The following is a 23,928-nucleotide window of genomic DNA, read 5'->3' as shown; positions in this document are numbered from 1 at the left end:
ACAAATCATGCCCACTTCAAAACCATGTGCGCTGTGGATACACATGTGTAATTAACGACTTTTCTAAAATCATTATTTGTACATACAGAACATTTTCACGTTTAAACACTTATTTGCCTATTTAAATACCATTCAAGCCTTAAAAGACGACTGACTTAACTAAAGTGAAAACTGAGACCAACTTACAAATCACATTTTTGCGATCACTTTAATTTTATTTCATTGCATTAAATTTGTAACTCACTACAGTCACAGTAATGCACAGCAAATTAATATAAAACATCAAAAGACAAATCATAAAACAAGCATAATCTAACTAAATACCTGCAATTACAATACAGACTCAATGGCTTCTCAAATAGCCATGTTTTTAAATGTTTCCTAAAATAACATATTTGGTTCTATCCTAAATTCTCTAGAATTCCACATTTCTTGTCCTTGTGAAATGTGCTTGAGAAAGAGGAGAATTAATAGCACAGTTTCATATAATGATCTCAGACTCAGTGATGGTGCATATGATTGAACTGTACTTCGTAGCTTGCCAGGGGTTAGGCCGGTTGTTCCCAAACTGGTCCTGGAGGCACCCCATCCAGTCAGGTTTTCAGGATACCCACAATGAATATTTATGAGAGAGATTTGCATGCACTGCTTCCATTGGGAACTGCTGGATTATGCCATATTTGTTGTTAAGAGGACAGTTCTATAAGTGGGCCCCATTACTTCGATGCCCCGATTCAATAAAAGTTTATTCTGTAATGGCATCTGGGTGCCCAGATTTCATTAAAGAATATTAGCATAACCCCGTATTGGCAAGTCTACGTGCACGCACCTGGCATAACTGCAGTCTTGTAGATATGGCAGGAATTTGCATACCTGACAGTGTTCTGTAAGTTTTAGGCATAACTGCAAACCCCACCCATGTGTACACCCCTTGTAACATAGTAGATGACGGCAGAAAAAGACCTGCATGGTCCATCCAGTCTGCCCAAGACAAACTCATATGTGTATATCTTACCTTGAATTTGTACCTGTCCTTTTCAGGGCACAGACCATATAAGTCTGCCCAGCAGTATTTCCCGCCTCCCAACCACCAGTCCCGCCTCCCATCACCGGCTCTGGTACAGACCGTATAAGTCTGCCCTCCCCTATCCTCGCCTCCCAACCACCACCCCCTCTTCCCCCCACCTGCTCCGCCACCCAATTTCAGCTAAGCTTCTGAGGATCCATTCCTTAGAAGAATCCTCAGAAGCTTAGCTGAAATTGGGTGGCGGGGAAGAGGGGGTGGTGGTTGGGAGGCGAGAATAGGGGAGGGCACCCCTTGCACTTACATGTTATGCTACTTACACGCACTATTACAGAATAGCGCTTTAACACCCTGCTGTCATTTTTGCAAGTGTATACTGATGCATAAGAAAATAAGAATAGCCATACTGGGTCAAACCAATGGTCTTTCTATCCTAGTATCCTGTTTCCAACAGTGGCCAATCCAGGTCACAAGTACCTGGCAGAAATCCAGTTATGTGAGGGGCACATAAATGGAGGCACCCTGTTATGGAATAGCCCTTTAAATGTCAATAATAGTTATTTAAATTGTCGTCTGCATTTAACAGAAACCCAACAGAGGTCTTTTAAGGCAAGATTCCCCACAGTCTTGCATGCTCTGAATGTGTTGCAGTCTCTTCATCTTCCTCTGGGAAAGTCTCACATAAAGAACATTACAACAATTCAAAGAGAAATAATTAACAAACAACTGCTGCCAAATCAGCTTGGTGAAAAACACTGCAAAGCTGGCGCAATGAGCAAAAAAAAAAAAAAAAAGCTTTTTTAACAGCTGCAGCAATCTGTGCATCCAGGAACAAAAATGAATCTAACTAAACACCCATTTGCAAGAAAGCCTTACCCATGTAAGATAGCCGGAAGTAACCATCTGACTTGTGCTTGCCTACAGAAGATCATCAGCAAGTGTGTGATAATTAATATTATGCTATCTGATGATAGAACTAAGTGGTTTCAAGTACATACTGAACACAAATGGGTGAAAGAGCTGAGCTCTGAGAAGACCCACAAAATGGGCAAGGCTCTGAAGTGTAAAGCACAATCATCGTACACTGATCTATTCTGAACAAATGATTCAAACCAGGAGAAAATTGCACCCTCTCCCGGTACCAAAAGACTGCAAACAGCATAAGTGTCTAGAATGGTTTACTGATCAGAGATTACAGTTCAGTTCCACTGGAAGTCTTCTATCCAGGTCCTGGAAAAGACTGGCCACCAAAGCAGCCTCCGTAGTGCTGAATCTTGACTAAATATCATCTAAGTATCTTCCTTCTAGTAATGACAGAAGAGAAGAAACAAGTTCCCACCACTCTAACAACTCAGTTTGGTCAAGCCAGTGCCTGGGTGGCCCACCGCGTTCTGATGCCTATACTTTCATGCGTCAGATTAGCTGGATAGTGACAGTTTGTGGGCAAGATCAACCCTTCAATAATTTGCTATGTTTGTGTTGGTCACTTTATCCACTAGGTTCCAGAAACCATATTTGAACTAATGTTTAGGAATGTTATTGACTTATTTTCTGTTCCTTAAGTAACTTAATTGAATATGAAATACACTTTTAAAAAAATTTCATGGCATGTATAAAGAGGACAATTTTCAATCTGTATCACATGGGTAAAAATGTGTTATTGCTTATAAAGAGACCTTCAGAGTATTGGCCAGACTCTGCAAACAGTGTGCATTCTGGATTTTTTGTTCCTGAAAATAGAGTACCACCAAGGGACAGGGCAAGATTGGAGAGTGAGTTGTGCACATATTAGAACCTTTTTCCTTATCATTTTCCATGGGCCGTTACACTAATGTTAAAAAGAAACAGTTGGAATCATAGAACATATTCTGATGAGCAGAATATCATTATGAAAGATATTTAAGTGTGATTTTAATTGCTTAAAATCACGCACTCCCTTTTGCACAGTTATTAATATTTAAATAGACTGCACATTTTCCCTTCTCACTGAACTGCCACATTGTATCCCCACTGGCTAATGCAAGATATGTCAGTTGATTCGGTAATTCTAGTGTCAATATACAGTCAAAAATGAATCATCTCTTATAAGTTGATATCCATAATAAGATTTCTTTAGAATTGTTTTTAACTCTTCAGTGGTTCAGTTACATAAGTACATAAGTGTTGCCACACTGGGACAGACCAAAGGTCCATCAAGCCCAGCATCCTGTTTCCAACAGTGTCCAATCCAGGTCACAAATACCTGGCAAGATCCCAGGAAACTCAATACATTTTGTGCTGTTTATCCCAGAAATAAGCAGTAGATTTTCCCGAAGTCCATTTTAATAATGGTCTATGGACTTTTCCTTTAGGAAGCCAGCCAGACCCTTTTTAAACCCCGCTAAGCTAACCGCCTTTACCACATTCTCTGGCAACGAATTCCAGAGTTTAATTACACATTGAGTGAAGAAATATTTTCTCTTGATTCACATTAAATTTACTACTTTGTAGCTTCATCGCATTCCCCCTAGTCCTAGTATTTTAGGGAAGAGTAAAGAAATGATTCATGTCTACCTGTTTCACTCCACTCGTTATTTTATAGACCTCTATCATATCTCCCCTCAGCTATCTCTTCTCCAAGCTGAAGAGCCTTTCCTCGTTGGGAAGTCGTCCCATCCTCTTTATCATTTTTCTTGCCCTTCTCTGTACCTTTTCTTAGTCCACTATATCTTTTTTTGAGATGCAGCGATCAGAATTGAACACAATATTCAAGGTGTGGTTGCAACATGGACCGATACAATGGCATTATAATATCCTCACTTTTGTTTTCCATTCCTTTCCTACTAATACCTAACATTCTATTTGCTTTCTTAACTGCCGCAGCACACTAAGCAGATGATTTCAACGTATCATCAACAATGACACCGAGATCCCTTTCTTGGTTGGTGACTCCTAATGTTGAACCTTGCATTACGTAGGTATAGTGCGGGTTCCTCTTTCCCACATGCATCACTTTGCACTTCCTCACATTAAAAGTCATCTGCCATTTACACGCCCAGTCGCCCAGTTTCATAAGGTCCTCTTGTAATTTTTCACAATCCTCTCACAATTTAACCACTTTGAATAACTTTGTGTCATCAGCAAATTTAATTACCTCACTAGTTACTCCCATCTTTAGATCATTTATAAATATGTTAAAAAGCAGCAGTCCCAGCACAGACCCTAAGAAACCCCACTATCTACCCTTCTCCATTGAGAATACCGACCATTTAACCCTACTCTGTTTTCTATCCTTTAACCAGTTTTTAATCCACAATAGGACACTACCTCCTATCCCGTGACTCTCCAAATTCTTCTGGAGCCTTTCACGAGGTACTTTGTCAAATGCCTTTTGAAAATCCAGATACCCAATATCAACTGGCTCACCTTTATCCACATGTTTGTTCACCCCTTCAAAGAAATTTAATAGGCAAGATTTCCCTTCACTAAACCCATGTTGGCTTTGTCTCATTAATCCATTCTTTTGAATCTGCTCTGAAATTTTGTTTTTTATAATAGTCTCTACCATTTTGCCGGGCACCAACTTCAGGCTCACCGGTCTATAATTTCCCAGATCCCTTTTGCAACCTTTTTTAAGTATCGGCGTTACAAGGGCTACCCTCCAATCTTCCGGTACCATGCTCAATTTTAAAGATAAATTACATATTACTAACAATAGTTCTGCCAGTTCATTTTTCAGTTCTGTCAGTACTCTGGGATGAATACCATCTGATCCAGGAGATTTGCTACTCTTCAGTTTGTCAAATTGCCAAATTACATCCTCTGGGTTTATAGAGATGTCATTCAGTTTCTCCGACTCGTCAGCTTTGAATACCATTTCTGGCACTGGAATCTCTCCCAAATCTTCCTCGGTGAAGACCGAAGCAAAGAATTCATATAATCTCTCCGCTATGGCTTTGTCTTCCCTGATTGCCCCTTTTACCCTTCGGTCATTTAGCGGTCCAACCAATTCTTTTGCCAGCTTCTTGCTTTTAATATACCTAAAAAAAATTTTACTATCTGTTTTTGCCTCCAACGCAATCTTTTTTTTCAAAGGTTCTCTTTTCCTTCTTTATCAGTGCTTTGTATTTGACTTCACATTCCTTATGCTGTTTCTTATTATTTTCAGTTGGTTCCTTCTTCCATTTTCTGAAGGATTTTCTTTTTGCTCTAATAGCTTCCCTCACCTCACTTTTTAACCATGCCGGCTGTCGTTTGATGTTCCTACCTTCTTTTTTTAATGCACGGAATATATTTGGCAAGGGCTTCCAGGATGGTATTTTTGAACAGCATCCATGCCTGATGTAAATTTTTGACTCTCGCAACCAAACCTCTAAGTTTTGTTTTGTTTTTTTACTGTTCTCATTTTATCATAGTCTCCTTTTTGAAAGTTAAATACTAACGTATTGGATTTCCTGTGTATACTTACTCCAAAGCTAATATCAAATCTGATCATATTATGATCACTGTTATCAAGCGGCTCCATCACCGTTACGTCCCGCACCAGATCATGCAATCACCTAAGGACTGGGTCTAGAATTTGTCCTTCTCTTGTCGGCTCCTGTACCAGCTGCTCCATAAATCAATCCTTGATTTCGTCAAGGAATTTTACCTCCCTAGCATGCCCTGATGTTACATTTACCCAGTCAGTATCAGGGTAATTGAAATCACCCATTATTATCATGTTGCCCAGTTTGTTAGCCTCCCTAATTTCCAATAACATTTCTACATCCATCTGTTCATCCTGGCCAGGTGGACTGCTATCACTATCCTTTTCCCCTTTACACATGGAATTTCAATCCACAGGGATTCCAAGATGTGTTTTGTTTCCTGAAGAATTTTCAATCTATTTGATTCAAGGCCCTCCTTAACATACAATGCTACTCCTCCACCAGTTTGATCCACCCTATCACTACGATATAATTTGTACCCCAGTATGACAGTGTCCCACTGGTTATCCTCCTTCCAGCAGGTCTCAGAGATTCCTATTCTATCTAATTTTTCATTTAGTGCAACATATTCTAACTTTCCCATCTTATTTCTTAGGCTTCTGGCATTCACATATAGACATTTCAAGCTATGTTTGTTGTTCCTATTTACATCATGCTCAGTACTTGACGGTATTAAATTACAATCTTTTGTCTGATTTTTATTTAAGGACACTTGATCTATTACAGTCTCTTTTGCAACTTCACTATCTGTATACCCTATCTTCCCTGTTTTGGTGATATCTTCAAAAGATACCTTATTCCGAACCACGAGCTTTTGAGCGACTGTCGTCCTTCCCCCAGTCTCTAGTTTAAAAGCTGCTCTATCTCCTTTTTAAACGCTGATGCCAGCAGCCTGGTCCCACCCTGGTTAAGATGGAGCCCATTCTTTCGGAATAGGCTCCCCCTTCCCCAGAATGTTGCCCAGTCCCTAACAAATCTAAAACTCTCCTTTCACCATCGTCTCATCCACGCATTGAGACTCCGGAGCTCTGCCTTTCTCTTGGGCCCTGCGTGTGGAACAGATAGCACTTCAGAAAATGCTACCCTAGAGTTTCTGGATTTGAGCTTTCTACCTAAGAACCTAAATTTGGCTTCCAGAACCTGCCTCCCACATTTTCCTATGTCATTGGTACCCACATGTACCAAGACAGCTGGCTCCTCCCCAGCACTATCTAAAATCCTATCTAGGTGATGTGTGAACCTTGTGGTTCTGGTGTACCTTTTTCTAAGGATAGCTTAATTCAAAACTTCCTCTCTGTGTGCGTGAGGTCTGCCATCTGTTGTTCCTTTATCTTGGTTTTATTGCAAAATTATATGCACACAGCCTAAAAATAGCCTGGCACTTGTCACAGCTAGGGGGTACCCCGGTGTCCATTTCCAGGTTCACACCTCTACCTAGGTGCCAGTTCCCCATTCTGGAGTCAGCACTATCCAGAGGAAACACTGTCTACCTGTTGTCACAGATTTTTCCCCTCTTTATCATGAGGGGAAATTTACCTAGAAATTTATTTTCCACCCAGTAAAAGTCCACACCCTAGATTTTATACATGCCACATTTTATTTAATTTAACGAACAACAAAATGTCCTCCTTTTAACAGAGAGGGATGACTACAGTCCACAAAATCTCTATCTTTATCTTAAACAACTAACGTGTTCCCTTCTTAGAGATTCTGTTAAAGCTCCACAGGATTAAAGTCCCCTGTAATGCCTACATGTAATAGGAATATTACATGTAGGCATTACAGGGGACTTTAATTCCTGCAGTGTAGAGAGCTTAGACCATCTACCATAAATTCCCAAACCACAAATGAGATAACCTTAGAATCGCAGTAAAGTGTACAAGTCCCCCCATCAGTAATCTTTCATCTTTGTTTCAGTTTCGATATGGAGGTGGTAACTTCTTCATGCCCAAGTAACCTTCCACACAGATTTTATTTTTTTAAACAAGAGAGTTCAAACTTCTTCTAAGGAAAAGAAAACTCTGTGAGGCACTCTTCCCTTTAACCTTTACCTCTGCTTAATAGCAAACTTCTAAAGGGCACCTTTTAAACCTTTCAAGCTCCTTAGCCTTGTGGTTCTGGTGTACCTTCTTCTAAGGGTAGCTTAATTGAAAACTTCCTCTCTGTGTGCAAGCAGAGCACATCTTAAGAATATTCACCTCCCAGGTTTGTACTTTTTCTTTTCAGCTGCCTTTACTCTGTATGCCTCCTGTCAGGGCTGTCCAGAAACAAAGCTGGGCCCACTGCTGTACCCCCCCCCCCCCCCCACACACACACACACACACACCAAACCCCTTGCCCATTTTGTGGGTCTTCTCAGAGCTCAGCTCTTTCACCCATTTGTGTTCAGTATGTACTTGAAACCACTTAGTTCTATCATCAGATAGCATAATATTAATTATCACACTTGCTGATGATCTTCTGTAGGCAAGCACAAGTCAGATGGTTACTTCCGGCTATCTTAAATGGGTAAGGCTTTCTTGCAAATGGGTGTTTAGTTAGATTAATTTTTGTCCCTGGATGCTCAGATTGCTGCAGCTGTTAAAAAAAAACAAACAGCTCTGCTTGCCTGGAGTAATGGAATGGAAGGAAGCAGCAATCGAGAGAGACTGCTCTGCCACAGGTCGGTCTTCCTGCCACATCCTGCCTCCTGTGAAGTAACTTCTTATTTTCGCATAGGTTGGATGCGGCAGGAAGAAGGACCAGTGGCTGGAACAGCAGTCCCTCTCCATCGCTCACACTGTGACTCCAAGCAAGTAGAGGGGGGGGGGGGGGACGGGCCTGGGAAAATCTTGCCTCACCTGCCTCCCCCTCTCAGCAGCCCTGCCTTCTGTGCATTTGTCTAGAGATAGCTTTGTCCCTAGCCCTCTTTCCTCCATGCAAACAGAACATCTCTTAAAGAAGCCTTTCCTGTCTTCTTGTAGATAAGAATAGGGGATGGGATTTGATATACTGCTTTCTGTGGTTGCAATCAGTGGCGTAGCTAGCAGGGGGGAGTGCATGGCCCCTCCCTCCCCCCCCCCCCCCCCACCACACACTTTTGGCAAAGGCCCCCTCCACAACTGCAGTAGATATCGAATGGCTGGTGGGGATAGCCAATTCCAACCAGTGGGTAAGATCCACTGCCCTAGCAGGAAGAAGCCAGCAGCCTAATTTCCAGCTACTGATGTCTGCATTCTTTGCACATTCTCAGTTCATGCACAAACAGAGCACGCTCAAAGAGTGCAGAAATTGGTGACTGGAAAAGAGGCCGCTGATGACTTCCTGCTTGAGCAGTTCAGACAGTGGATCTTGTCCTCTGGAGGGGATTGGGCATCCCTGCCAGCAAAGGCAAGATTAACGTTGAGGTGGTGTTGTGGGATTATATACAGGTACTTATTTTGAACCTGGGACATTGGAGGATTAAGTGACTTGCCAGAGTCACAAAGGGCTGCAGTGGCAATTCAACCCAGTTTCCCGGGTTCTCAGACCGCTGTGCTAACCACTTGGTTACTCCTCCACTCGTCATATGTCTCTTGGGGCAAGCTTCTTTTCAATTTTCCCCTTTCTTTTGTAGTCTGCTCTTTGTCCTGAGGCTCCTACTTCTGTGGGTGCTTGGAACTTCCTAATATAGGGCTAGCCTTTTGCAGAGATTTAGCTATTCCCTCTTCTACAGCTAGAAGAAAGCTGAGGAGTATAATTCAGATCAGTAGCAGACCTGAAGTTTGGGTGGGCACAGAGTTAACTTGGGTTGACAGTAAGCATCTCTGCCTCTCCTTCCTACCCTGTCCCCTTCCCCCATTGGCCCAGCATCTCTCCATTCCTCCTCCCCACTGGCACAGGTCCAGCATCTTTAGCTCTTCTTCACCCCCACCCTGACATTGCTCCGGTATCTTTTTCCCTCTCCTCACCACACAAGTTTGACATCTCTTTCCTCTAATGCAGGTGCAATATCTCCACCCTTGCATTTCCAACTTGCATGTTTTTCACCAGCAGCAATGAATCCAGACTGCCTCTCACCAGCCCTGATGCTTCCCCTCTACTGTGACCTGCCTATGAAGCAACAGGAAGTTACATCAGAGAAAACAGGTCTTGGCAGAAGGAAGGGGCTTCCTTGCTGGCCAGAGGCAGTCTGGTTTAATCGCTGCCAAAGAAAAACATATACGTTTGAAGGGCAAGGGAGAGATATTGGACCCACGGGAGGAGGGGGGATAAAGAAAGGCTGGACCCATGTTGGGGGACGGGGGAAGAGAACAGGGAGAACGAGAGATGTTTGACCTGGGTGTGGGAAGGGAGAAGCACCTAAGGAAAAAAAGCAGCACCGAATTGGCTGACAGACTGGGTGGGCCTGTCCCCATCCAGGCCCACCTGTAGCTACGACCCTGATTTAGAGCATGGGTTTTTTTTGTTATTTTTGGTTTTTTTTTAGTATTTATAATATTGTCATAGTACAACTCCAATCCTCAAGGGCCACTTTCCAGGATGCCTGCAATGAATATTTATGTACGTACTGCTTTGGTTGTATACAAATATTCTCAGGCATATTCGGCATAGATATCTGAAAAGCAGACCTGTTTTTGAATCTTGAGGGTTGGAATTGTTTTCCACCCTTGCTATAGCACCTAGTGAGTCAGTGACATTAAATTCATAGCTCTGATTTGGTTCCTGTAAAATTCAGCATTACTGGTATGACTATGGTTCTTTTCTCTAGATGTTCCTATTACTTATGAAAATTAAAAATGACTGGATAGCTTACTGCACTAGGAAAAGTGGCTGCAATTTTAGCGTAATGCTTGTTTTGTTGTTCTTAGTAATACATCAAGTTGGGATCTTTTTCTGACATTTTCTGTAAATTGGCATTCAGTTTTTCTTATGCCCTTTTCTCCAGATAAGTGAACTTTGTTTTAGGTACTATGAAAAGCTGAGTACTGCTGTATCTAGAGTAATTCAAGTTGAGCTCCAGAACCGAATTTTAAAAAGAAAATAAGTACCACTAATTCCAGAGCAGCCAACATGCTAGAATGTGCAATTTGTATAAAAAAAGCAATAACTACTTGAACAGCCAAGATGCTTGATAAGATGCAGTATTTAAGTGAAAGTGTTTGAGCAATCGCCTGCCAAAAAATGTACAGAAGGAAAATGCAGAGGGAGGAAGTAGTAGATATGGTGGAACAGCTGGTGAAAAACTGGGAAGAGCAGTTCAAATCCTTACTGCTTCTCTTGTGATCGTGAGCAAGTCATTCAAAACCTACATTCCGGAAATACTATTTAAATTTTAAGCCCCCCCCCCCCCCCCCCCCCCCCCCCCTCCCCCCCCCCCCCCCCCCCCCCCCCCCCCCCCCCCCCCCCCCCCCCCCCCCCCCCCCCCCCCCCCCCCCCCCCCCCCCCGGGGACACAAAGCTCGGCCTCAGCTGCAACTGAAAAAGGCATGAGAGAAATCCAGATCCCTGGGAACAGCCTCCTTGTATCTGTTGTTACTGTTTCCCTGGCTCAATAAAGATATTTTCCACAAAAAAAAAAAAAAAAAATCCCTTCCTCTTAAAAAGTGAGAAGCTTGTGTAACACTTTAAATTGCCTTTCAGAAACCTGAGGGGCCTGTCTAATAAGGGCCCAATATTCCAATGACTCTATTTATGTGGATAATGGCAGCTGTTATCCAGATAAATGGATTGGTCATTGTTATCTCTGGCTATCATGAATATCCTTAGACAAGGGCTTCTCAACCCCATCCTTGGGACACACACAGCCAATCAGGTTTTTAGGATATCCACAACAAATATGCATGAGATAAATTTGCATGCACTACCTCCATTCTATGCAAATTTATCTCATGCAAATTCGTTCTGGGTATCTTGAAAACCTGACTGGCAGGGTGTGTCCCAAGGATTAGATTGTCTTGGTACTATCCGATTACTAGGGGCTTCTATATATGTCTCCTAATATTACTTGCTATTTCCACACCAAAATGTTGGCGCTGGAAAGACAACAGAAGCAAGATGCTGCTGAAACGGCCAAAATGACAGATCCGTGCAGAACTACACGCCCAGTTCTAGAATAGCGCCTGAAAAGGGTGTAATGATAGGAGAGACATGGATGGGTCTGGAGTGTTCCCATAAAATGCGCACAGTATTATACAATTAGGAGGGCCCACACCCAGTTTGCATGCCTGAATTTATACCTGGTTTCAGTTGGTGTAAATGCTCGCACCCAAAGTTGGGCATGGAGTCTGGCGCTACACGCTGCTCTCTAAAGAGCACCCATCCTTAGAAACCTGTAGTGGAATGACTTTTAAAGATTGTTTTTCAACTCTGCCTTGACCAACAAGTGCACTCGGGGGTCTGTATTTTTTGATTAGAAGTAATTCTGTTTAAAAAAATGATTGTGTGAAAATAAGTTGGAATGAAGAAGATAAGACACAGCTCTAATTAACTTAGTATGTGAAGGGGAGAGGTGGAGCCTGTTTCGAGTTCAGACTGGCCACCTGCACTGAGAAACGTGAACACATTCCCACAGTATGGCTTCTTTACCTAAACAGAGAAATTCTCAAGCATTCTGTAATTTTCCTTAGCTCTGAACATGCGTTCTAAGCCTAATAAAAAAGGGGGGGCCTTTTGCAGTAAAGCTGGAAGCTCATCTGTGGGTGGGTGGATGCATTGCATAGAACAATATTCCAGGTCAAACTCTGGCTTCGCTGAAAAAGGGGCTTCTCTCAGCTGATGAAAAAAGCCTAGATGATGTAAGGACCAGTGATGGATGGATGACTGGAGGAGTGGCCTAGTGGTTAGGGTGGTGGACTTTGGTCCTGGGGAACTGAGGAACTGAGTTCGATTCCCAGCACAGGCAGCTCCTTGTGACTCTGGGCAAGTCACTTAACCCTCCATTGCCTGCCGCATAGAGCCTGCCATGAGTGGGAAAGCGCGGGGTACAAATGTAACAAAAATAAATAAATAAATATATTATAGTGTATTATTCTTTTCCTGGTCTAGAAACTCCTAGCATTGCTTGGATGTAGGGACCAGTGATGTAATGATTGTTTATAGGTATTGTTTCTTTTCAGTTATAATCATTGTGCATATATAAATCATTGTGTATCTTAGATTTTAGAACGTCTAATAAAAGTCTCATTTACCTAATACGAATCCAAAAGAATCCATAATAATTACTGAGTAGTCTGTGTCAGTGAAGCAGGCTGTAAAACCAGGGCAGAATAGAACCCTCATAGAATATGGTTTAGCACCGATATTTTGGTGCCATATATTGAATTTAACCCTTACTGCCTGGGCAGTATGAAGGCAAAACAGGACTGAAAGCCCACCTCTTTAACATTGCTTTTGACTCGTAACCACTCGCTTCCACCTACCCTCCTCTCTTCCTTTTGTTCACATTAATTGATTTGATTTGCTTACTTTATTTATTTTTTATCTATTAGATTGTAAGCTCTTTGAGCAGGGACTGTCTTTCTTCTATGTTTGTGCAGCGCTGCTGCGTATGCCTTGTAGCGCTATAGAAATGCTAAATAGTAGTAGTAGTAGTAATGATGTTACCCAATTTGTGGCAATATTCATCTGTTATCTGATTAACTATCTGGGTAAAGTTCATACGGAAAAATTATTGTCCTACAGTTATCTACAGAGCTTTTCAGAGAGCTCTTTGAATAGATAATAGCACTCCACAATGTACATGAATATTCAGCCCCACCATTTCTATCCAACTAGCAGTGCTGAATATCCGTGAATAATTTAAACACTGCATTTAGGGATCCTTTTACTAAGGTGTTCCGAAAAGTGATCTGCTCTGCTGTAGACACGTGTATTGGACGCATTCGGGTCCATTTTTCAGCGCACCTACAAAAAAGGCCTTTTTGGGGGGCCGAAAATGGATGTGCGGCAAAATGAAAATTGGGCCTGAGACCTTACCGCCACCCGTTCACTTGGTGGTAATTGTCAGCACGTGTACAGTGCCGGTTAGCACCGCACGCCAGAAATTTTCCGGCACATGTACTTGGCGTGTGTAAAAAAAAAAAAATGAAATTACAGCCCGGGCTACGCGGTAACTGGGCAGTAGTTCTGAATTGGTTCATATTGGGTGTGCGTAGGCACCTACGCGGCTTAGTAAAAGGGCCCCTTAAAACACACTGACCACAGAGTTTAAGGGGCCCTTTTACTAAGCCATGTAGGCGCCTACACACACCCAACGCATGCCAATTTGGAACTGCTGTGTGGCCTGGGCGTTAATTTTATTTTGTTCGCACATCCAGTAGTCACGCCGGAAATTTTCCGGTGCGTGGCACTACCCGGGTGGTAATCAGCATTGTACGCATGCTGACGATTACCGCACGGTTAGCACATGAGACCTTACTGCTAAGTCAATGGGTAGCAGTAAGGTCTGAGGCCCAAAATGGACGCGCGTCAATTTTCATTTTGCCGCACATCACTTTTCAGGCAAAAAAAACCCTTTTTTTTTTTTGCAGGTGCACTGAAAAGTGAACCTGCACACATCCAATACATGTGTCTACACCAGCAAAAGCCACTTTTCAGCACACCTTAGTAAAAGGACCCCTAAATCCTATTATTTGGTTTCAGTTTCCTGTTTCCAAGTTTACTTCATTTATTGTATTTATGGTTATATTTGGTCATTTTACTGTTATGCTGTTAACAAAACTGTTAAGTTTTATGTTAAACTGTACCTGCTGTATACTGCTTTCATAAATGTGGTTAATAAATCCCAATAAAAAAAAGTAAAATGCAAGGTATTGTGGCCAAGTGGCTCCTGTGATTCTGAACTCTCTGCCTACGGACTTCAAACAAATCCAGCTTTCAGGGTAACTAAAATATGCACAGTAACAGCTGATATGCAAAACATATTCAAAAATATTTTGGGTAGCCTGAGAGGCAGGCTGGTCTAGGGGTTTCTAAGATCCGAGTCCTGTTCTTTTGTTTCTTTTACTTGAATCATATCTGAAGCTGGCTGCAAGGGCAACTGACCTGGCCCTCCCTTCTGGGTTCGATCCCACTGCAGCTCCTTGTGACTCTGGGCAAGTCACTTAACCCTCCATTGCCCCAGATACAAAATAAGTACCTATATATAATATGTAAACCGCTTTGATTGTAAATACATAAAGGCAGTATATCAAATCCTATCCGCTTTCCTTTTCTATTCATTAGTGTTTCTATTGCATTTGAATAGACAGTGTAGGTGAATTTGGTTTTAATAATTATAATTAATCACATAATTGTTGGGTTTAAGTTCCTTAAATGCAAGCCTTCTTGTGGTCCATGCACTCTCTTTGCACAGTTAGCTATATTTCTGCATTGTTTTCATGGATCTGCATAAGCCTATTGAATTTTTAATTGCCTTTTTCTATTGCCTGTAACCTGAGAACCCCTAGAGACCCAGTGGCAATTATTAGTTTCTACATGTATATAAATGTGTGTCATTTTGCTCTTTTCCAGGGACTTCCACAGCCTAATTGTGAACTGCGTAACAGCAGTATCCAGTATTCGCCAGCGTGCCTAAGCAATGATGAAATAACCACTGGAGCTTGACAATCATTTGTATATATTTTAATTTCATGTATTAAAAGCTAAGTAATCATAATAAAGTTTTCATTTTATTTTTTTACAGCTCTTGCTAACACCTTAGCACAATCTCTGATCTATAAAATCTTTGTTACATCCTGCAGCAGTTAATGAAGAGCCTCAACTTAAATTTAATTTTAAAAACAATGAACACCAAAAATGTTCTTGCACTTCTATACAGATCTGTAAGGGAACTCTAGTATGGAAGACTATCTCTTTGTGAACTGTCCATTGTGCAAACCTCTACTATGAGTACAATATGCACCAGTAAGTTGGGAAAACAAAAATGTTCCATTTGTTAATCTCTTATGAATAGGTTACTGAACAGCCTGAGGAGTATTATTACTTGTACATATAATACAAATCTGTTTTGCATTTTCGCCTGTACTTTGTTTAATACAGAGGTTGGAATCCCAGTGGGCTTTGTTATGCTGTTCATTCTGTCTCTCTTACTAGTACACTGTGATCCTAATTTAATAACTCTCATGAGGAGTTTCTCTTTCCTCTGATAATAAAAAATATCTACCACAATATGTTTTCTAGTCCTGGCTTTTCGAGATGGGATTTCATGCATTGATAATGTGTTTTTTATACAGTACCTGCAGCACAACACATTTTTCCAACTCCTACATACAAGAAATGAGAACATTGCTGATTTCAAAATCTTGAATGTTTTGTCATGCACTACACTCAAATTTAGCATGAGATGTTTCCATGTTATCACACTCTATTTTTTTCTTGCATGTACAACTGAGCTTCAAGTGCACTTAAGTCTGTGACACATTTTGTGGAGTAAAGATACACTTAGAATTTCTTCATATCCAGACCATAAAGGTTTTAAAGTAACATAACTGACCTATAATAGTTCTCTGGTTCAGTATTGTCATCGTCCTTTTTAGCTTTCATTGTTAGTGTTTGATAAGCAGTTGGGCCAATATTTAGCCACTATGGTTTCTTTAAATGACAGCTGCAGTGCTTGAAAATATTCAGACATGCTATCCAGATGGTAAGCTTTGCCAAATATCCAGATGAATATGCATGAGATCTGTTTGCATACAATGGAAGCGATACATGCAAGTCAACCTCATGGATATTCATTGTGGAAATCTTGAAAATCTGGATAATGTTGCCACTTGCCACTATGAGTGGCAACATTATCCAGATTTTTCACATAGCAGTGAGCCCAGCGATATTCAATCAGCTATCAGGATATAACTTAAGATAGTCTTTTTTTTTTTTTTCGTGGTCAGGTAGTGGACGAATATCGTTGCTATCCATATAATTCCACAGATCACCCATGCTCAGGATGGGTCAATAATGATTTGAATGATATTATCTAGATAGTGCTGCTGAAAACCACTCAACTGACCAGGGGTGGGCAACCATTGACCTGAAGGGCCACAACCTAGTCAGATTTTCAAGATTTCCACAATGAATATCCATGAGGTTGACATGCATGTATCGCTTCCATTAGATCTCATGCATATTCATTGTGGAAATCTTAAAAGCCTGACTTGGTTGTGGCCCTCGAGGGCCTTGGTTGCTTACCCCTGCAATAGACCCAGTCAGCAGCATTTATCTAGATAAGAAGTTCTGCAATCCAGATAAGTGCTTTTAAATATTGGGCCCCAATGTGTTTTGTCCATGAATTGAATTATCTATTTTACCTAGCACAGATATATATATATATATATATATATACCCTTTTACTAAGGTGCACCAAAAAATGGCCTGCGCTGGTGTAGGCCCGCCCATGTTTTGGACTCATGCTGGTCTATTTTTCAGTCTACCTGTAAAAACGACCTTTTTGTTTTTTAGGCTGAAAATGGACATACGGCAAAATTTAAACGAACATGTATCCATTTTTTACCTAAGACTTTACCACCATCCATTAACTTGGTGGTAAGGTCTCACGTACTAACTGGGTGGTAAGCATCAATGCGAGTACACTGCCGATTATCGCCCAGTTAGCACCACACAGTGGAAAATAGAAAATATTTTCTGCCTCACGTAAAAAATGGAATTACCGCCCAGGGCACGCAGTAGCCAGGCTGCAGTTCCAATTTGACGTGCGTTGGATGCTCATAATCACCTACATGCCTTAGTAAAGGGAATCCTTGCACCTGTCTTTCCAAACACAAGGTCATGACTTATAGTTCAGAAGAAGAAGGTATATCCCTGCCCCAGAAGGCTTACAATTCAAGGAATAGTTTTGCTAACCTGCATTAGCATGACTCAAAGCATCTTATTTAACACAAGCACTAAGCTTGCATAATAAACCATGTAGCCTCTCTTCACATCTAAATTCCTCTTTAAGGTCCACCAATTTCAAAAATTGTTACCTATAACTACATATTTACCATAGTCTTGATTCAGGCAAATATGGCACTTTGAAAAGTTTCTAGTAGAAAGATATTTATTAAACTCCCTGAATAAAAATATTAAAATTTTTAATATTTTTATTCGGGGAGTTTAACAAATGTCTTATAATGTAATATTTTTTAACTTAGAAGTTATACAGATTGTTTGAGAATTTGATTTCCTGATATTTTTGTATGCAGATGATATCCAAATTGTGGCACCACTATGGCATAATGGAACAGAGCAGATTAAAGGAGGGGAAAGGAGCAAGAGTGTAGTGAAAGGCAAAGTTTTACCGCATCTTGAGTTACCATGGAAGTCACCAGCTGCAGTATCTCAGTACTGCAGGTTGCTGACTCCCATGTGAAAAGTATAACGCTGCTTGTGAGCCATTTCACAAGCACTACTATTCCATCAGCCTGGGAGCATCAGGCTGCCAAACCATGACCTGATACGCCCAGGCCATATTTTAAAGGGGTCAGGAACCTGTTAAATTTGTAATGGCTAGAGCACTTCCCCAAGGCCAAACCCTCTCATGTACCTCCCAAATCATCAATCCCTCCAAACAGCCCTCTCAACCATATCCCTACCCCCTACATTTAACACCCCCCCCCCCCCAGAAGTCCCCCTCAGGGCCCCCTCAACCCTTCTGAAGGATCCCCGGGCCTACCTTTAGCAGTGGTACCGATACACTATCACTAGGGGTTACCAGCACCATTTTGAATGATGGCACTGGAAAGGACAAGAGCAACAGGGGATTGTTTCTGCCTGAACCAGTAGGGACCAGGGATTTTGTAAACATAGGAGAAGGACTTTCAAAAGTTTTCTAGTGTGTGTGTGTGTTTGGGGGTAATTCCAAGGGCTTCTTGGCCTGGGGGGGGGGGGCACTCTGGCCACTACAGCTGGGGTTATTTTACCAGCTGTCTTGTAAAGTTCAAAGATTGGTTTGCTGATTTAGGTCTAATAGTTAACGTATCAATGATAACTTGGCTTGGGAATGGGTGAAGTTGATTGGAACTATACGTAATTCATTTCTAAGTTCAACCAAGTTGACTTGCCATGAGTTACCATAGTACATTGTTTGGGTGTGATGCTGAGTATAAAAGGGGTTGGTCAAAGGCCATTCATCAGCTACAACCCTATTTAGAAGTGTAGAGCTTTAAGGATAGTGTTGCAGGACTTATTCATATGTTTATTAGAGTATTGTAATGTGCTGTATTTTGGAATGGTAACCAATATGATGAAAAAAATGCAAAATCTTCAGAATATGACAGCAAGAATTTTATTAGAAAAAGAAGGCAGAAAAGTGCCCACCCTTTACTGTTTCAGCTATATTGGTTTCCTATGAAAGAACACTTCCAAATATACAAACTCTTTTACAGAATCTGAAAAACACACTGTATAGTATATTCAATGTTGCTAAAGGATATTCATAAAAATAACAAAAAAGGAGGAAAAGACCTCAAACTACCTGGGTGCTACAGTGAACTTGTCACTGTCATCTTCAAAGCACTCACTGGGCTATTGATCATCATTGGCCAAAAAACCTCCTAAAATATTTTTTTTACTTTTTTAATTGCACCATAATAATTATGTTTAGATTAGTGTATGAACACCAAAAATGTTTTTTAATAACTTAACTTATTGACTGATCCGGCTGCTAAACTGATATGACCATCTTGGAAGCCAGACCAGATGTATCTTCTGTGTAAAAAAAAAAAAGTGGAAGGAAGGTGAAATGATAGGTTAAAGGAAGGAAGGTGAAATGAAAAAAGCTATTACAGCCAAAAGATCATACTTCAAAAAATAAAAGGAGGATCTGAATAAAGATAACATTTGCACTAGCAAGTTTGATGCAAAGCATTTTATTTCCATTTTGCTCACACCTTTTTCAGTAGTAGCTCAAGGTGAGTTACATTCAGGTACACAGGATATTTCTCTGTCCCAGGAGGGCTCACAATCTTGGTTTGTATATGAGGCAATGGAGGGTTAAGTGACTTGCCCAAGATCACAAGGAGCAGTACTGGGATTTGAACTGGCCATCTCTGGAGTGCAAGACCTATGCTCTAACCACTAGGCCACTCCTCCATTGCATTGATAAGTCTAAAAGAAAATATGAAAAGAAGCTCACCCTAGAGGCAAAACTTGATAGTAAAATCTTTTTCACATATATTAGAAGCAGAAAGCTTGTGTGGGGAGTCAGATTGTTAAATCATCAAGGAGTAAATGGCTCACTAAAGGTCTCTTACCAAACCGCACTAGTGATTCGCACGTAGCAATGCCAACAAAGCCTATTCAAAGTGAATTGGTGAAGAGACTAAAAAGCTCTTTTACTAAAGCTTAATGTGTGCTAAATGTTGCTTGCCCTATTTTATACCTGTGGGCCATGTGGCAGCACACACTAATGTCTGTTCTGGCGGTTTTGCTAAAAGGGCCCTTGGATTTATTTATTTATTTTATTTATTGCATTTGTATCCCACATTTTCCCACCTATTTGCAGGCTCAATGTGGCTTACAGAAACCTGTTATGACATCACCATATCAGGGTACAAAGATAAAACAAGAGATATGAAGGATATCAGGATCATAAGTAGTCTAATCAAGCAATTATAAAAGATATTCATAGTAAGGGATGAGTGGTGTTATGTTGAATTAGTTATGGGTTCTCGTGATAGGTTTTGGTGAAGAGATAGGTTTCAGCGATTTGCGAAAGTTAGTGATTTCATTAATTGTTTTCATGTGATTTGGTATAGCATTCCATAATTTCATGCTCATGTAGGAAAAGCTGGAGGTATGTGTTAGTTTGTATTTTAGTCCTTTGCAACTGGGGAAGTGTAGGTTAAGAAAAGTACGGGCAGATCTTTTGCCATTTCTGGATGGGAGGTCTACAAGGTCAAGCATGTATGACGGAGCGTCTCCGTAAATGATTTTGTGAACAATCGTAAAGAATCAGTTATTTGCTTCTCTCTTTACTGAGGAGAATGTAAGTAAGCTGCCCATGCAAGACATGATGTTGAAAGGTGATGATATGGAGGATCTGAAACCGAACCTGGAAGATTTAATAGACCAAATTGGCAAACTGACGAGCATTAAATCACCAGGACTGTGGATGGTATACATCCCAGAGTACTGAAATAACTCAAAAAGAAATTTCAGATCCATTGTTGATAACCAAGGATTAAAAAGTGGCAAATGCAATGCCAATTTTAAAAAAGGGTTCCAGAGGTGATCCAGAAAACTATAAACTAGTGAGCCTGATGTCATTGTTGATTAAAATGAGAAAAAAATATATATATATACACATCAAAATTGCTGAACACATAGACAAACATGGTTTAACTGTTAAGAGTCAACATAGATTTAGCCAAGGGAAATCTTGCTCACCAGTGTGCCACATTTTTTGAGGGCATTAATAAGTATGGATAAAGGGGAATCAATTGATGTAGTATATTTAGATTTACAGAAATCGTTTGACAAAGTCCATTCTGAGAGACTCCTGAGGAAATTAAATAGCCATGTTTGAGAATATAGTTAAATGGAGTGGAAGAGGCTGAGTAGGAGAGTGCCACAGGGTTCTGTACTGAGACTAGTACTTTTTAACATTTATACATGATCTGGAAGAGGGAATAATGAGTGAGCTGATTAAATTTGCAGATGACACAAAATAATTTAATTATCTTTTTCAATATTGCAAAATTGATATTCATTGGGATCCACTAATTTCTACAGATGGTTTAAGCTTAACTATTTGGAAAAAAAAATAAAACTTCTAGATTTCATCACAAGTGGTACGCCTTCCTTACTTTCTGCAGCAAAATTGTTCCTACAGCATCTTATTATGAGCTGCTCTTATCTACCCAATATAAAGAACACTACTGCATTACAAAAAACATGGGAGACAGATATGAATCTACAACTCTCAGATGAACAATGGACTTATTTCTGGACATTTGTCATTCACTTGTTCTCTCCAAGCTGTTTTTCTTATAGAATAGTTTGGACTCCTTGTAGACTTCATGTTGCAGGTTTAGCACCTACAAATCTGTGTTGGAATTGTACAAATCATATAGGGACATTATTCCATATGTTATACAAATGTAGTAATGTTTTCACATTCTGAAAAGAGGTTCTGTGAAATAATATTTTTAAATTATAAGTGAATATTTCACCTTCTGTTATCTTTAAATCTTGTTCACCCCAAATTACTCTTATCAGTATTGCAACATCACAAGTTTCAAATGGCTATAGCTGAAAAATAGGTAATATAATGTAAAAGCGTTCAATGTGATCTCCTCTTGACTCTTATAATCACAACACTGACTCATTCAATTAGTTATTTTATTATAGAGATTATTCTTTGAACATTCTCTTTCTTTAACTACCTCTGAATTGTCTTATTATGGTTATTACTGATACAGTTCTTTCTAATATGGACATTTTTTGGTTTCTGTTATGTACATTTACAATGAATGTACTTTGCACTTCTATAAAATTCAAGAAAAGGTCAAGAAAAAAAAATAATTTAATCACAAGTGGACTGTGAGAAATTGCAGAGGGTCCTTACAAGACTTGAAGACCAGCATCCAATTGTCAGATTAAATGTAATATTGTTAACTATGGAGGGCAGGTCCTAGTTACAAGATCACTTCCTGCCTCACCAAGGTGATTCTCTCCCTATTTCAGGTTACCTCTATCTTCCAAGATGGCATAGAGCAGTGGTTCAGAAACCTGGTCCTGGAGGCACCCTAGCCAGTCAGGTTTCAGGATGTGCACATTGAATATTCATGAGAGATTTACATGCAGTGAAGGTAGTGCACGCAAATCTCTCTCATAAATACTCATTGTGGATATCCTAAAAACCTGACTGGCTGGGGTGCCTCCAGGACCAGGTTTGAAAACCACTGGCATAGAGTTCAAGATTTCTGAGCCCTGCCCTATAAAGGTCATATTAAAAGTTGTCGTCAGCCGGCACACCAAAAGAGGAAGAACTATTAATCTAATATCTTGGACTGACCTTAAAGCTCTTTTTGATTGATAGAGTTAAACATAAGATAACAGATATGCAGGAGCAATCCCTTAAAGAACCTTGAAGAGCAAAATAAATACCTTTGCAAAGAAGCCAATGTAAATTTGACAGAAAAGATTTCACATGGGTCAGACCATCGCCCATCACATCAATTTTGCCACTGCATTTTATAAAGATTGTAATCTCTAATTTTTTTTATCTAAAAAGTGTTTCATATGACATGATATTTTAATTTCAGAAATGATTTGCGAACTGCACTAGTGATCTGTGATGACATGGTAAGACCTGAGTCTACTATAATACCTAAAAGTTATATTTCATCTCTAATTGGAACTTCCAAACCTGCCAGTTTTGGGAGTGTTTGACGTTTTCTACAAGAAGTATTTCCAACCCAGAGTATTCTGGTTTATCTGGGTTTATCTTTAACTTAAGAGAATAAAACCAGGTATACAACTTGTCAAAGACTTTGGTTCGTGGTATTTGTTTTTACTAGAGTGAGCTCCTCTTTCCATGGGAACAATAATACTTAGAAACAGAAAAATGTAGGCAGATAAAGACATTTCAAAGCACTTAGCCTTCCAAAGTTCCATAGGTTTCTATGGCACTTTGGAAGGCTAAGTGCTTTGAAAATATGCCATATGGCCTATCTAGTCTGCCCATCCATGCCATCTACTCTCCCTATCACTCCCTTAGAAATCATATGTACTTTTCCCAAGCTCTCTTGAATTCAGATATTGTTTTCATCTCCACCTCTTCCACTGGGAAGCTATTCCACGAATTCACCACCCTTTCCATGGAGAAGTTTACTTCTGAGTCTGTCCCTTTCATCTTCATCCTATGCCCCCTCATTCCAGAGCATTTTTTCAATTCAAACTCGCCTACTGTGCATTTATGCTGCAGAGGTATTTAAATGTCTCTATCATATCGCCCATCTCCTAGCTTTCTTCCAAAGAATACATATTGAGATCTTTAAATCTGTCCCCATACACTTTATAACCAAGACCACTGACCATTTTAGCAGCTGCCCTCTGGACTGACTCCTTGCTGTTTATGAAGGTATGCTCTCCAGAATTGTACACAATATTCTAAATGAGGTGTCACCAGAGTCTTGTACAGGGGCATTATCACTTTCTTTTTCCTACTGGCCATTCCTCTCCCTATGCACCCAAGCATCCTTTTAGCTTTTGTTGTCTCCTTTTCTACCTGTTTGGCCACCATAAGAGCATCAAATACAAAAACATCCATGTCCCACTCCTCTTGTGCACAAAAGTTATTCACCCCCTAAACTGTACCATTTCCTCAAGGTTTTGCAGCCCAAATGCATGACCCTGCATTTTTTAACCATTAAATCTAAGCTGACAAATTCTATACCATTCCACTAAGTCCTTCCTCGTGTTACCCACACCATCAGGGGTGTCTACCCTATTGCAGATTTTCGTATCATCCGCAAAG

The 23,928-nt window shown here is 40.4% G+C and overlaps 1 long non-coding RNA gene across 2 annotated transcripts in view; it reads left to right on the top strand.

Annotated features, from left to right (window-relative positions):
• LOC115460450 overlaps window positions 1-15,558 on the top strand; it is a 53,818-nt gene extending 38,260 nt beyond the window's left edge. For both annotated transcript variants that reach the window (XR_003940498.1, XR_003940499.1), the window contains one exon: window positions 14,964-15,558. This is a non-coding gene — a long non-coding RNA (uncharacterized LOC115460450). The remainder of the gene's footprint in view (window positions 1-14,963) is intronic.
• The last annotated feature ends 8,370 nt before the right edge of the window (window positions 15,559-23,928 follow it).

Source organism: Microcaecilia unicolor, chromosome 1, assembly GCF_901765095.1.
Source record: "Microcaecilia unicolor chromosome 1, aMicUni1.1, whole genome shotgun sequence".
Lineage (NCBI taxonomy): Eukaryota > Metazoa > Chordata > Amphibia > Gymnophiona > Siphonopidae > Microcaecilia > Microcaecilia unicolor.
The sequence above is the reverse complement of the archived record's forward strand: the minus strand, read 5'-3'. Positions and strand labels throughout refer to the sequence as shown.